The 13,013-nt window shown below is 39.6% G+C and overlaps 1 pseudogene; it reads right to left on the minus strand.

The window, feature by feature from the left end:
* Nucleotides 1-6,428: 6,428 nt before the first annotated feature.
* LOC130430659 (uncharacterized) lies at nt 6,429-11,845 on the minus strand (annotated as a pseudogene).
* Nucleotides 11,846-13,013: the final 1,168 nt, after the last annotated feature.

Here is a 13,013-nt window from a genome sequence, read left to right on the forward strand (position 1 = left end):
GTTTAATCTCGTTTTGTAAATAGTTCACTAATGTGTCTGCACCACATTTACGAAGTGTGAATGGAACTCAGTGTTGGGTAAATTACTCTGAAAAAGTAATTCATTACTAGTTACTCATTACATATTCAATAGTGTAATTAGATTACTGTCCAAATTACTCTGTCCAAAAAGTATTTAGTTACTCATTACAAATTACTTTCTATATCCTACATCAACCTTGATTAGTTAAGTGATTCAAGGATAGACATGAAACGGCTTATTTAATTAATTCAAATAAATAATATTATTAACTGACCAAAGTATTACAAATGTGAGAATTATACATTAAAGCACAGATTTTAAAAGTAAGACTTTGAATGTTGATGTCAATTACACTATTGCACACGCATATATTTTACAAAGTATTTAGTTTAATTACATCATGAGCAACTGTAATTAAATTACAGAAAACATGTGAGTAATCCCTTACTTTACTTTTTCAAGGGAAAAGTAATTAAATTACAGTAACTAGTTACACCCAACACTGATGGAACTAAACAACTTCTGCTTTAATGACATATACTGTATAAACGTGTATCGTATGTCTCTCTCTTCTGTAAGCGCAGGGCAAGAAAGTCATATGAAAATGTTGCCTGCTATTTCATGCATTTTGAATAGCCTCGCAGCTCTGCCGCGAACAATACCGTGTTGCCAGATCATATTGTTGAAAAGAACAGCAAACAATGACAAGCCCAAAATAAACCTAAAAATCGACACATTTATTATGGCAAAAAACACCGCTAAGCGCAACTGTTCACTTTACTAACTATATAATGTATAATGTATCTGCAGCTTCATAAGAAAAGACTAAACAACAAATACGAAGCTTTTAAAAATATGTAAAAATGGCAACACCACGAGATCGCGCTGTGAAGCTCTGAACATAAACAAATTGTTCAAATTGCCTCCCTTAACCAGTCTTTCTGATTCATGTTTCTTGTTAACTGCGATCAACGGCACACATGTGGTAACGACCATGTTACAACGGTAATATTTCTGCAAAACAAGGCCAAAAAATATATATTTCTTGCAGTGCACCCGTTTTAATACAGGAAGCTACATCTAAAAAAAGAAAATGGACAATATTTTTTGGCACTTATTTCAGAAAGTGAAACCCACATATATAGATTCATCACAAATAGAGTGAAATATTTCAAGCCTTTATTTATTACATGCCAAGTCCTGCTGGAAAATGAAATCAGCATCTCCATAAAGCCCATCAGCATGAAGTGCTCTAAAATGTCCTGGTACATGGCTGTGTTGACTTTAGACTTCAGAAAACACAGTGGACCGAAGTCCTCTTTTCAGATGAAAGTCAATTTTGCATTTCATTTGGAAATCAAGGTCACTGGGTCTTGAGGAAGAGTGCAGAGGCACAGAATCCATGTTGCAGTGTGAAGTTTCCACAGTCAGTGATGATTTGGGCTTCCATGTCATCTGCTGTTGTTGGTCCGCTGTGTTTTCTGAAGTCCACAGTCAACAGCCATCTACCAAGACATTTTACAGCGCTTCATTCTTCATTCTGCTGACAAGCTTCATGGAGATGCTGATTTCATTTTCCAGCAGGACTGCCCACACTGCCAAAGGTACCAAAAGCTAGTTCAATGACCATTGTGGTATTGTGCTTGATTGGCCAGCAAACACGCCTGACCTGAACCCCAGAGAGAATCTGAAATGAGAGACACCAGACCCAACACTGCAGATGACCTGAAGGCCGCAGTCAAAGCAACCTGGTCTTCATTACACCTGAGCAGTGCCACAGACTGAGGCCTCCATGTCACGCCGCATTGATGAAATTCATGCAAAAGGAGGCCCAACCAAATATTGAGCGCAAATAAATGAACATATTTTACAGAAGCCTGACATTTCTGATTAAAATGTCCTTTTTATTGATCTTATGTAATATTCTAATTTACAGAGACACTGAATTTTGGGTTTTCATGATATAATCTAACAATATAAGCTATAATCATCCAAATATCCAGATATAAAGGCTTGAAATATTTCACTCTATGTAACGAATCAATATAATATATGGGTTTCACTTTCTGCAATGAGTGACACAAAATACTGACCTCAATAATATTTTTTTTTCAGATGTACATGTATTCAAAATTAGGCACTATGACTAATGTTCAATTCAATTCAAGTTTATTTATATAGCGCTTTTCACAATGTGTATTGTTTCAAAGCAGCTTTACAGGGGCACACAGGAAAAACAGAAAAACAGTTAAAACTTTAACTTTGAGTACATTTTAAACAAGGTACTTTTTACTTTTACTTGAGTAGATTTTTTGACTTGTAACTTTACTTGTTCTCAAGTAGAATTTCATCAAAGTAGTAGTTCTTGTACCTGAGTATAATATTTTTGTACTTTTTCCACCTCTGAGTAAATGTGACACCGCACACGAGCAGTGCAACAAACGACCATAGAAACCATTGATAACACGGCGTTTGTTCTGTCGCATTTAGGGACACAAATTCTGTTTATACGGTTTTTAGTCTTGTGCCGCTGTGTAATGTTAAACAGGGTGTTAATGAAAATGGATCGCAGGCTTTCCTGGCAGCATTACAATATCAAGCCGACGTTCATCCTCGTCTCTAGTACACCCTTGAGTCACGGCCTGATGGACTTTATAAGGTCCTGCGTGGTCAAAAATTGAAGAGAAAGGCAGCTCAAATAACTCTAACAAATGTTGAAGTTTATTGATCAGAAACAGCGCGCGCTGGGTCGTCTCGACAAAGAACCACCCAGTGTGTCATTCTAACAACATATTTATAGTGTGTATGTGAGAGGGTGTATCTTCTTTCTTCAGGCGGTGCCTCCCTCTCTTGATTCAATCAGCTCTCTTGATTCAATCAGTTTTGTTCTCCTTTGTCTGCAAAACATCATATGACACCCCACAACACCCAAATTCTGCATAGCTTGGTACTCAGATGTGTGTGCATGCACTTCGTTGTTCCACCTTTGGTCTTTGACCCTTTAATTTATTGTCTGCACTCACATTCCTAGAGGCACCAATCTGCATTATCTGCTTCCCCCAATCTTTGTACACAAGACTACATACACACACACACACATACCACATCCTGTAGCAAACATATTCCAATCACCCCTTAACTGACCCCTGTTTTCTGCCTAAACATTCTCATTAAAACACACACATATTATGTTAATCAAAACTGTAATAAAGAATAAACATTTAAAAGTAATAAAACTTATTAAAAAACTCCTTCAATCCCTCTCTTGACCTCTGAAAGAGGTCACACAACTTCATCATTGTCATCACCCTCATCATCCGTAAATAGGTTGTCAGACAACAGTGGCATACTGTAAGGGGGTGGGGCGAGATCTTTCTTTTCTATTGCAGCCACTATTAAACGGTTGCAAAATGATCTGATACATGGAATACAGCAACATCCACAGGTGACCAAAATTCCTACTAACACACTAATAGACACAATAATAGACATTATCAGTGCTTTCCATTTACCCAGTGATTTATCTAACCAGTCCCCTATGGGATTGTCCACTCCAGATTGTTCCTTCATTTCAGCTGATAACATTCGCAAACCCTCTAAAGCCTTGGTGACTTAACCATCTGGAGCTATGTTATTGGTTATAAAAGTGCAACACACATCACCAAACATATGACAGACTTCACCTTTTTCCGCTAAGAACATGTCTAATGCTAATCTATTTTGTACAGCCATTAATGAGATGGGCGCTAATTCTTCAGATAGTCCCTCTACTGCATCCCTGGACAGATTGGCTAATCTCATAACATTGTAATGAACATAATTAATCCTATCTACATTTTTGTTAGGGGTGACTGGGAAGAGCATAGATAGAAGTGGTATATTCTCAAATACTGCAGCTATCTGGTCAGCTAATTTATATTCATCTGGGACACCGCGTGGAACTCCTATGGCATCTATATATGTGGGACTGTTTATTGATAAATCAATGATAGCTACAGCGCATTTCCTCAACACATGGTGTCTTCTTTTTGTTAAACTTCCTACACCTTGTTATTGTAATTCCACCACCTTTTCTCCTATTAATGTTAAAGGAGCTCCTAGCCTGACCATAGCACATAAACATATATATATATGTATATTTTTTTTTTTTTTTGGTACTCTGGTGAACAGTCGTCTGTCACCACAACTCCCCCTGTGGTGAACATAAAATGCTTGCTCCCAGTTTAATCAGTAAATCTCTTCCCAATAGTGGTACCGGGACATTAGATGTGTACAGAAATGAGTGTGAAAGGCTCTGATTCGCCACCTTAGTGGTAAGTTTTTTAGTCATTGGTCAGTGTTCTAACCCACCAGAGAAGCCCATAACTCCCACTGTTTTATCACTTATGTCTTTGTCAGTGATTGTGCCTCTTGTTACAGTTGAGTATGTTGCTCCGGTATCTACCAGAGCTGTTAGTGGTCTGTTGTTAACCACTATGTCCATGAGGGGCTCAGCCATTCCCCTCATGGTGGGTCTCTGTGGGCCCTTTCAACAATCCCCCGCGTCTTCTCCCTGGCCCCATGTTGGGTGCATGGGCACCTGAAAACTGGGTGGAGACGGATGTTGTTGCCCCGGGTATCATGAGGCTTGTGGTCCCCTGCCACGACCACTGGGTCCTCCCTGCTGAGGACCCCATCCCCCTCGAGGTGGCCCCGTAAACTGACCGTCCCCTGCCATGGGACATTCATTTCTCCAATGATCAGTGCCCCACACCCAAAACATGCACCCCTCGGACGCCCTCTACCCCTACTTCCTCTTCCCCCCATGTTATCTCCCCTCTGTCCCCTATAACCTCCCCAGGGACCTATTGGTGAAGGGGTTAGTTGGTAGTTCCCTCCCTGATCATACCCAAAGTAAGGGGAAATAACTGATTGGGTAGGTGGGTCATTTGTTGAGTGTTGGGGCATTTGTTTGGTCTTTTTCGGGCCATTGGCTCTAGCTAAATCCAGTTGGATTTTTAGCAGCTGTGTTTTAGTTTTTTCTATTTCCGCCTCATGGTAAAATTATGTATAATACACTCGTTTAAAAAAAAAAATTGGAAATAAATGACTCAAAATAAATGATTTAAAGTAAACAACAATAATGGCCAATGATAATGGTATAAACTTGATTATAATGAGTATATTGTTATCACCTATCCTCTTTCGCAAACACTTTGCTTAAAATGTTTTGTACCCTCTGAAAGTCTAGTTTATCCAGTCCACACCCCAACCTTGCTACTGAAACTCTTTTTACTTTATTTTGTACACACCAGTCTTTCATATGCTTTAAACTGTTTGTAAAGTCTTCATATGTTGGGAGATCGGTGCATTTTGTTTTTGTGATTAAATGGAAAATTGTTTTACCATCTTCTTCGTGAGTTACTGCTCATTCCCCTGGTTTCTTGTTTTGTTTTCTCACTTTTTCTACACCATATCTACTCTTAAATGTTACTGCAATACCTGTCCCATATGCACAATCTTCACTTACACAGTGCGCTAGAGGTTCCTATGGTAAAAAAATATCACCTTTCTTGTGTATGACCTGTAATGTTCCTTTTTCTGCGCTCTCTTGTACTTCACCTTCAACACCCTCCCTCTCTTGGACCTGAGATCTCAGGTCCACAGCCGTCTATACCAGAGACCTGCCTGGGGGATCAAAAGCAACACAAGAAGACAAATAGTAACACGTGTCGCCTTTGCCTTGAAGGCGGACACAATGGGATGTTCATGAGGTGACACACAATGGTGTTGACCACCATGGTTCGCTCCACCTTCTGCGGAAGGTCTTCAGTCGTACCCACTCCGTGGGTCGTGGAAAAGGCTCTGGTTTAGGTCCTGGTGTGACTTGCTGGGAAAAGTGTTAGATCAGAGCAGTTAGTTTGTCAAAATATGCACAATGTGACAACGGTTTGATGGTGTCTGGTCTCAGCGGTGTGGTTGGTCCTGGAAAAGATCGACCTGTAAGCAATTTAAATGGTTTAAAGCCTGAAATCCTGTTAACAGAAGAACGTACAGACATTAATGCTAGAGGGCGTGCAGATGACCAGGTCAATTTTGTCTGTTGACAGATTTTAGCCAATTTCAGTTTCAGAGTGAGATTCATTCTCTTCCCTTTGCAATAATGGTGCTTGTAAGCCACTTCTTAACTGATGGTAAACTCCTCCATCTAGTGGCTGGTCTTCTTCCTTCCTATTTTCTTTTTCTCGGGGATAATTAATGTTCCCCTGGTCTCGTGACGTTGGCGTGAATGCCAGTGTGCGTTTTGTATGGCTCCTTGTGCCATGTGCCACGGGGCTAGATGTCATGATCCCTTTAATGACTATCCTCTGACAATCTTGTGTTTGTAACCCCCTGCGGTCTTTTCCAAATGCTCCCTGTTGTTCACTTTAGTCTTCTTCCTCAGACTGGATAGACTCTTCCTCATTTTCTTTTACTAAACCTCCCTTTTCAGTGACTACACTTTGTTCCTCACAATCTTCTTGTTGTCTCTGTGTCACTTCCTCTATCTGTGCGGTTAACACCTTTAATTGCTTGCTTAACTTCTCTAAGTCGGGTATGTCTACTTCTACCACTGAGTCTTTCACATTGACTTGCACTTGCTGTTGCGCTGATGCATAGGGCGGTGGCTTCAACACACTCAAATCAGGATCCAAGGGGGCGGATCCTATATGAGATGAGCTACTGGGTCTTGCACTTCCTGTTTTACCCTTCATTTCCCTTCCTGTCTTCTCAACCTGCACATCTTCTGCGCCCTCTCTCTTAGCTGGACTCAGAGCAGCGGCAGTAAGCGCAATACATGTCCATAGTCTTAATTCTTCCTAAATTTTAACTTCTTTATTTTTATGTTTATTCTTTTCTAACCACTTTATATTTTTTCCTTCTTCAACATGTCTTTTCAGTCTTACATGCGCTCTTTTCTCCATGTCCCTAACTTTTGGTGCCAACTTAATCAACATACTCTCGGGATTCTCCCAACCATTTTCAATACACATCTGACTCCATTTCCCTTCCCAAATTTTCTTCTCCTTTTTATGACACTTGGGCTCCGCCTGAGCTAGTAACATATCCACTACACTTTGCCACTGGTCTAAAATCAGCATACCTCCATAGTTTTCACATTCCCTTTCATACTCTGCCATTCTTTCTCTATTTTATACACACACACTCACAAAGTCTCACAGACTGAGGTTTTTTCTCTCTCTCCCTCTCTCCTGGATTTTTCTCTCGTTACAATACAATATACAACAACATAATAAAAAAAATATGTTGAAATATGTTATATAAAAAAATATATCACAACGCATTCATACCCCCCACGTGACCTGTTTCCTAACAGGATTTTAATTCACTCATACACACACGATTTAATACAAAAAAAACAATACCACTGAAATCACAGAAAGTATTACTTTACAATTGTACAAATTTATGTTTTCCAGAACCAAGGGACTCCAACCCACATTTATTTCTATAGGACTTTAACCTATACTTCTTTATACAGGACTTTAACCTATATTTTCTGATAACAATTTCCTATACTAATGTGCCGTAGGACTTCAACCCACGGTCTTCCTACTGCTGTGGGCCTCTCACCCAAAGTCTTAATTTACTTTGCCGTAGGCCTTTAACCTACGGTCTTAACTACTGCTGTGGGCCTTTAATCCACAGTCTTCTAAATTTAATGTGCCATACTTCTAAACTACGGTCAGCTGTGGGCCTTTCATCCACAGTCTTTTATTTATTCTGATCAACAGATATCAACACTATCTATTAAATGGAACGGAATACATATCAAGTTCAACACATGAAATTTAGAGTGTCCAATATGCAGAAGTTCGTTTAAACAGGTTTCTGCTTACCTTTTTATTTTGGTCGACCGTATGTTGAACCCAAAATCGTTCCGTGCCGAATTTTCGGTCCTTGCCGAATTCTACGAATATCCTTACTGCCTTTTTTCTCCAATCACGTCGTGGTCACCATTTGATGGACTTTATAAGGTCCTGCGTGGTCAAAAATTGAAGAGAAAGGCAGCTCAAATAACTCTAACAAATGTTGAAGTTTATTGATCAGAAACAGCGCGCGCTGGGTCGTCTCGACAAAGAACCAACCCAGTGTGTCATTCTAACAACATATTTATAGTGTGTATGTGAGAGGGTGTATCTTCTTTCTTCAGGCGGTGCCTCCCTCTCTTGATTCAATCAGCTCTCTTGATTCAATCAGTTTTGTTCTCCTTTGTCTGCAAAACATCATATGACACCCCACAACACCCAAATACTGCATGGCTTGGTACTCAGATGTGTGTGCATGCACTTCGTTGTTCCACCTTTGGTCTTTGACCCTTTAATTTATCGTCTGCACTCACATTCCTAGAGGCACCAATCTGCATTATCTGCTTCCCCCAATCTTTGTACACAAGACTACATACACACACACACATACCACATCCTGTAGCAAACATATTCCAATCACCCCTTAACTGACCCCTGTTTTCTGCCTAAACATTCTCATTAAAAACACACACATATTTTGTTAATCAAAACTGTAATAAAGAATAAACATTTAAACGTAATAAAACTTTTTTTAAAAACTCCTTCATGACCCTGGATCACAAAACCAGTCTTAAGTAGCACGGGAACATTTTTTTTAAAAGACAAAAATACATTATATGGGTCGAAATTATTGATTTTAATTTAATGCCAAAAATCATTAGGATATTAAGTAAAGATCATGTTCCATGAAGATAGTTTGTACATTTCCTACCTTAAATATATAAAAACAATTTTTTTGTGAATGGATGGCCTGCGACGGTCACTCTGATTAACAACATTAAAGGCCATTTTCTCAATATTTAGATTTTTTTGGCACTCTAAGATTACTGAGTTTCAAACGGCTGTATCTCAGCCAGATATAAACAGAAAGCTTATTTAATCAGCTTTCAGATTATGTAAAAATCTCAATTTCGAAACATTGAACCATAAGACTGGTTTTGTTGTCGGTCACATTTGCTTTGATCACGGCCACTTTAAATATACGGATATCACGCTGGGACGTGGGAAAGACAGTTCACCTATCAAAGTAAACCACATAACATGAAGAATAAAGGAGAATTATTGCACATTTCCCTTCACTCCTGTGTAAACTATGGCATGTAAAGTTTTTTTACTCAATGTTTTCATGAGATGACAGAGCTCTCAGTCTGCAGCACCAGGTGTTATCCCCGATCCGCTGCTCATGCGAGCCGGACCGCGATCGTAAAACATACAAGAGATGATTAAAAGTAAATAAAAAAGTCTAGCGCAACCTCTGGTGTGTACGTCTGAAAGTGCTTGTGCTGCAGTCAGACAGAGAGGTGAGAAGTCAAATGCCAGTATAGGGTTAACCCCTAATCAGTTAATCATAGTGGATGTAGCCGCAGATGATGAGAGAAGATGAAAAGAACAATTGAGAACTTTTCTGTGAATAATGTTAAGTTAAGGCCTGATCCGTCCGAAAATCATAAGCAATGCTCTGACATCAACCTCCTGGGTTATGTCAAGCCCTGGTTCATTTATTTTGAGATCTTTTAACTTTGAACATCAGTTCACTGAAGCACTTTAAGCACCAACACTTTTTCAGTAAGTTACCTTTATTGTAGATTTGGGCTTCAAATAAAGAACTTTATGTTCACCAGATTGTTAGTTAATCATTTACAAGTCAATTTTGCCTATATTGAGATGTAAAAAAAAGTGATCTGGTAAAACCAGTTAAATGTTAAAAGCCTTAAATGCAATGCGGTCTAAAATTTAGAAAAAAAGTTAGCCTCACCAGTACAACCAGCAAAAAGTTAGTCTAGAGCCCTGTCATATGTCCTCTTGAGGCGCCTGTAATGTCCCGTTGCCTTGGATACTCTTAACTGCCAACGGTGATGTTCCATTCCATTCTCTAACCGCTTATCTGAACTACCTCGGGTCACGGGGAGCCTGCGGCTATCTCAGGAGTCATCGGGCATCAAGGCAGGATACACCCTGGATGGAGTCCAACGGTGATGTGTACCTCAAAAATAATGAAATATAATTAAATGAATCCTAAAGCAACATTTTTTTGCACGTATACTCACATTTATTTCCGCAAAAGCCGTTTATTCATTGAGCAGAAATTAGTATTAGCAGATAAAATAAATTCCTGTCAGTACGAAAGCTCTTCCAAAAAGCGTTGTTACTTCTATTAGACGACATTCTGTCAAAATATAAGTAAAAATCAGTTGAAATTCTTTGTTCTACAAGTATTAAAAGATGAATGAGAAATTAAAACATGTCTTACTTCAGAGAATCTATAGGTACTCGTGTTGGACGCAGCTCTGCTGGGAACGCGCTGTTCTGAACTTGAGCGCTCAAGAGTCTCGCGCCTGTTATGAATTTGAGAGTGCAGGAGGTGCACAATGTTCCATTGTTCCATAAAAATTATGAACAGAACCAGTGACAAGGGGCAGCCCTGCCGGAGTCCAACATGCACAGGGAACAAGTCTGACTTACTGTCGGCAATGCGAATCAAGCCCCTGCTCCGGTCGTACAGGAACCGGATAGCCCTTAGCAAAGGGTCCCGAATCCCATACTCCCGGAGCACACTCCACAAGATGCCGCGAGGGACACAGTCGAATGCCTTCTCCAAATCCACAAAACACATGTGGATTGGTTGGGCAAACTCCCATGAACCCTCCAGCACCCTGGAGAGGATATAGAGCTGGTCCAGTGTTCCACGACCGGGACGAAAACCACACTGTGCCTCCTGAATTCGAGGTTCTACCATCGGCCGGGTTCTCCTCTCCAGTACCCTGGCATAGACTTTCCCGGGGGGCTGAGAAGTGGGATCCCCGATAGTTGGAGCACACCCTCCAACAAAGCGCTGACACAAAATAGACTCTGAAAATGCGTGAGTAATGCACTGAGCCAGGCCATTTGGAATCCAAGCTTGTGATCATGCATTGATGATCACAAGTCATCTGCAGATGAAATGTACAGCAAATAATTGTCCTATCTGTTAGTTACTATGTATTTAAAGATTGATCTCAATGCAAATAAAAATAATTTCACATAGGCTGTAAAGTAGCCCTACCTGAACATTAAGGCTGTGAAAGGACTTTCTGTTCACATAATCTGCTTCATGTTCTCCTAGCGCTGTGGAGATTGCAACATGTGTGCAGTCTATTGCTCCTATGACTCTAGGGAATCCTATCATAGGAATGAAAATATATATATTTAAAACCATTCCTAACATGTAGCTACCGCATACTATTGTATAATATATTTGAGTGTGAAATATGAGCGTTCAAAAAAATGAGCTTGAAAGGTTAAATTTGTTCATGTGATGTAACCCTATCAAGATATCTTACCGGCAATTTTATAAAAGCCCTCTTTTATGCACATGGTGGATAAATGTCCAGGGAACACAATGCAGCTATTTATGTATCCCTGCAGAGCGAGGACCACCTTGCAAATGGTTCGACAGACCGTGTGTTTCCCCTATATTCTCTGCATCACCGACCACATACAATTATGTACCACTTGCAAAAAAAACGCAACGCAATACATACCATTTGCGGTACAGTAAGGGCATGGCTTTGACGAGTCACATTTGTTATGTGCAGCTCAAGAAGTTCGCAAAGATAAGACATTCCTTCCGCGGAAAATCTGTATCTTTCGTACAAGTAACTATCAGGAAAGTCAAGGGGATTTTGTCTGTCCCTAAAAACTCTTTCTCTACGAAGTGCTCGTCTAACAATTTGCGCGGAGATGTCCACAGAATTTGGGAGAAAAGGTGAAGTCATTGCAACAGAGAACAGCTTACGTCAGCTTACGTCAATTAGTTACGTCAGCTATATGTTTCTTTGTTCACAGCTGATTGGTCAAACTTCAGTCTGAGATCTCGAATCCAGAACATAACCTGCCCCGGAGCAGGTTAGCTGTGCAGCGTAAAATACCATGGCGCAAACACCGATTAAAGCTGAGCTACTTTCATGGTACCTAAAACCCAGGGTTGGCACAAACTAAACTGAAACATAGCTGGCTAGCCACCTAAACCAGCTTCATGGTACAGGCCCCTGACCTACTGCAGATTATTTGGATGTAGACTTTCATAAACAATGTATCAAATGGCTAAAAATCAACCTCAGGAACTTATAGATGATTCTTTATGGTGCCTTAAAATACATGCAACAGATTTGTTTCATAATATAAACTGCAGTACAAATAAGATGCAAGATAATAAATTACTGCAGATGAAAAGTATAGTTGTGATGTTTGTAAACATGCTGCTAATGCAAAGCATAGAGCTGATGTCTGTAGTCATAGATTACATTTGTGACCCAGTCTGTGAAAGCCATGGACTTGAGAAGTAAAGCTTTAAGTTCAAAGTTTGATTTTAATTTTACATGAATATCTAACATGATCTTATTAAGTAACCGCAAACAATATTGGGATTAGATTATATATGATTATATAATGACTAGAAGAGAAATATAAGTGTTGAGTCAGTGTATTTAAGTGCTGAAGTACAAGAGCTTTTGATTGTGTTCAGCTGCTGCTCATCATCATCATCATCATCATCATCATCATCATCAGATCTTATGTGTTCTCATTGGTGAAGGAAGAACTGATGACATCACACATCAATTTACTCATTAAACTGGACATTGGAGAGCAGCTGTGTCTCATACAAACACTATTAGATTGAAGCTTTATAAGAGCACCTAATAGCACATGTCTGGTTCTTCTGTGATCACATTATTCAACCAGAATTTATAAGTTGTTCCTCTGTAACAGAACACTCACAACTTTAGAAAGTAAACTTTGGAAAATATGTGATTTCAGTGGTGTCACAAAACACCTGGACAGTGGGGTAGCAATGAGAGTTGCAACTTTAAGTTTTCCCAAAATGAGCATCTTGCATAAATCTATTTTCATATTTCACTTTATCCCAATATATATATATCAAAA

This window comes from Triplophysa dalaica, chromosome 10 (assembly GCF_015846415.1).
Source record: "Triplophysa dalaica isolate WHDGS20190420 chromosome 10, ASM1584641v1, whole genome shotgun sequence".
In the NCBI taxonomy this organism is placed as follows: domain Eukaryota; kingdom Metazoa; phylum Chordata; class Actinopteri; order Cypriniformes; family Nemacheilidae; genus Triplophysa; species Triplophysa dalaica.